Here is a 3847-nt window from a genome sequence, read left to right as displayed (position 1 = left end):
CAGAGCCTTTACTATGTGTACACTCATTGGGAATCTCCTAGAGGCAAGTATAGTGAAAAGCCTTTATCAAAGGAATTAACAATGCTACCCTTGTGTTCTTGGACCATTTCATGGAGGTATTCATGGAGCATACAGTTAACTCTTGAACAAGGCAGGGGTTACGGGGTGCCAACCCGCCAGGCCGTTAAAAATCTGAGTATAATTTAATAGTTCGCCCTCCCTGTCTGTGTCTCCTCTGTGTCGACGGCTCCTCTGCATCCCGGGGCCCTCCCATCCGCAGATTCAACCAACCATGGATCATGTAGTACTGTAATGTTTACTACTGAAAAATATCCTTGTCTAAGTGGACCCATGCAGTTCAAACCTGTGTTGTTCAGGGGTCAGCTGTAGTTTGGGTTGCACTCGCATGTGTGCTTGTGTGTATGCATTACATATGAAAGCTTTTGATTTGGGCGTGTCCGTGTAGTAGCTGAGTATGAATAGTAACTAGCTCTCAGGTCATGCTGTGTGATCAAGTTTGCAAATAAACACAAATGTGTATCGTTTAATCCCGGTTGATTAACGTGTGTGTGTGTATACGTATATAGAAAACAAGGAGTCACACCAAAAGACAGCACTTACACCTGCACGGTGGGATTACGGGTTATTTTTATTTCCTTCTTATGCTTATCTGCACTTTGTAAATGTTCTACAATGAACGCACTTTCTAGGGCCAGCAAAAGAAAGCCATGCTTTATTGCATAATCAGAACTACGGCACCGGCTTGAAAGGATGCCGCCCCTCCGGGGATTAGGTGCCGGGCCTCTCTTTACTAATGACTTAAACAAAAGGATGGAGGTTGTACTCACCAAATCCTCACATGATGCTAAACTTGGTGGGGTGGCTCCCGCTCAGAAAGCCAAGAATAAAATTCAAAACAACCACGACAAATTGAAAACACGACCCTACAAAAACCGGATGAAACTCAACAGTACAATTAGACAGGGATCTATTTCGGGCTGAAGGCAGCCACCATATGTGGAGGATGAAGACAGGACCGGCTCCCAGTGGGTCACCGACACCAGGCGCGCACCCACTAGGTGCTTTACCCCGAGCTACGGATCAGGGCCAGACACGGGGATGGAGAAAAAGGCCCAGTGGTGATCGCTGGCCAAGTGACCACACTTTCTGAATGCAGACTCCTGACGGAGTGCTCTGGCGTGAAGGATAACTCCCGGTTTGCTACAGGGAAGGGTCTTTGAAATCTAGTACCGCCATCATGTGATCTCGCCACATGGGGATGTCATCTGTCCCCTGCCAGGCTGGGGGACACTTTAGTGTCACATCCCTGCGGAGGAGGCACTCTGGGGCCTGCAGCGTGGAAGCAGAAAAGTTAGAAGTTCTGGGACATTTTACAGGTTTATGGGGACCATCAAATAGAATACTTGAAACCTGAACCAGCTCCAAAAAGCCCGTCCTGGAAACTCCCGGGCATCTGGGTGTAGTCAAGAGAGGGCCTTGCCTTCTTCAAAGCCAGCTGGATTCCACACGCATAAAAGGCCCGTGACATGCCCCGGCCCCCGAGTTATCCGGCTTCTCGGGTCCTCATTAGTCAGCTCCTCTTTAGGCCGCTGAGTTGGGTCTGTGTCACCCTCCTGAAAGGGCTTGGGGAGGCTGGAGAGTGTCCAGCAGGAGCCACAGAAATGATCAAAGCAGTGGAAACAAGGGCCTGTGAGGCAAGGTTAAAGGAATTGGAACCATTTCTCTTGGAAAAAGCCAGGGAGAGTCTGAATAACTCAACTCCAGGAGCAAACCGCACAAGCCCCACCTTAGCCTGACTGTCTTCCATGGATGGCTTTCATCCAAGGGCCTGACCGGAAGTGATCCCAAGAGCTCCTCATCATGCACGTAGGGCGCTCCAAGCTTTCTGCTAAGAGCTCTGCAGCGCCATCATCTCATTTCATCATCACGACAGTCCTGTGACAGCCCTGCCTGCAGACGAGGTCCAGCACCGGAGTTATGTAACGTGCTTCAGTTCTTGCTGGGATCCAGCTCCAGCAGTCAGTCTCATGCTGTTTCCAACAGCAAAGGTTCTTTCCGGTGCCCTTCACGAGAACATCCTCATCTCACATTGTACGGCACGAAACGTGTGAGTCACTGCCAGCAAGGAAAACTTGTGAAATGACAGAAGGTACTGGGCTGTCACCAGATTCGGTTTCAACAATGCATGCGATACAACCGCGTGATAAATACAACCACGTCCCCCTACGTTACATCTGGAGTTACAGGCCGAATTGTGCCCCCGTCCCCCCGCCCGCGATTCGTATGTTGAGGTCCTAACCCCCAGGACCTCAGATCATGACTGTATGTGGAGACGGCGCCTTTAAAAAGGTCATTAAGGTAAAAGGAGGTCATCACTGTGGGTCCTAATCCAACATGACTGGTGTCCTTCTAAGAAGAGGAGATTGGGGCACAGACACAGAGGCACGACCACGTGAGGACGCAGGGAGGAAATGACCACCCGCAAAGCCACGGAGAGGCCTCGGAAGAACCCTGGTGACACCTTGATCTTGGATTTCCAGCCTCCAGAACTGCTAGCAAACACATTTTTATTGTTTAAATCCCCCCAGCCTGTGGTACCCTGCGATGGCAGCCTCAGCAAACTAATATACCGAGAAATTCTCAGCCAACCCCCTTTTCAGAAGAGGAAACCGTGTCTTGGAGGATCCAGTAACTTGTCCGCTGTGACGGAGGGAGCCTGCAGGGTAAAGAGATTCAAGCGCCTTTCTGTGACCCGGGTCCCGTGTTCTTTCCAGTATCCCCAGGAACACGGAGGAGAGAAAGAGAGCACGCGAATATTACACAGCGCACACCAGGGGTGGGCAGGGGAGGGTGTCAAACCTCGACTGGTCCAGGCTGTATTTCGATTCCACGTTTCAGTGGATTTGCACAGAGTTTTTTTAAAATCAGTAGATATCTTTAATTGAAGTATAGTTGATTTACTATGTTAATTTCTGCTGTACAGCAAAGTGATTCAGTTACACATATATATACATTCTTTCTTTTATATTCTTTTCCACTATGGTTTATCACAGGATATTGAATATAGTTTTCTGTGCTCTACAGTAGGACCTTGTTGTTTATCCATCCTGTATATAAAAGCTTACATTAATTCGCAGAGAGCTTTAAGAGCGAAGTTAAACGTGGGATGGGGCAACCCTGTTTACTGAAAAAAACCAAAAACCAAAAAACAAACAGGGGCCAAGGACCTGGCAAGGCACACTTACAATGTAAGTCTGAAAAAGCTTCCCCGGCTCCTCTGCGGGGGATAATACAACGGATCAGAGTGTGGAAACACAAACCTGGCCCATCTCGAACTCCAGCAAAGTTCTTGCAGATCAAAGAAGGACGCGCTGGCTATCGTCCTGCCAGGGAAAATGTGAATTAGGTGTTGGTAATTAGACCTCCACTTAACTGCAGGGCAACGATGACCACTGAGTAAAGGGCAATAGAGGATTAATCCGCAGACCCCAGCTTGGGCTCCCTGGGCCAACATGGGAGATGGGGCTGGCGGGGGAGAGCGGCCCAGAGGGCTGGGGGCTCCGAAGGGACCAAAAAGCAATCAGGATCTGGCTGCCCCGGGAGGAATCTGGTTTCTGAATGGGTGTTGGGACGGGGCTGGGTATTTGCTCACAGACCCTGGACCACAGCAGCTGAGTTCTCTGGTTTCTGCCCACTGAGGGTGCAGCCTATACATGACATAGCGATGGCTACCACCTATGGCACATGTGTGAGTACCAAGTACTTTATATCTGTTTTATCTTGAGGCATCCCCGAGGTTCCAAGATATCCTTACTTTACGCGGAAA

Source organism: Physeter macrocephalus, chromosome 14 (assembly GCF_002837175.3).
Source record: "Physeter macrocephalus isolate SW-GA chromosome 14, ASM283717v5, whole genome shotgun sequence".
NCBI lineage: Eukaryota > Metazoa > Chordata > Mammalia > Artiodactyla > Physeteridae > Physeter > Physeter macrocephalus.
This window is presented reverse-complemented; position numbering follows the sequence as displayed.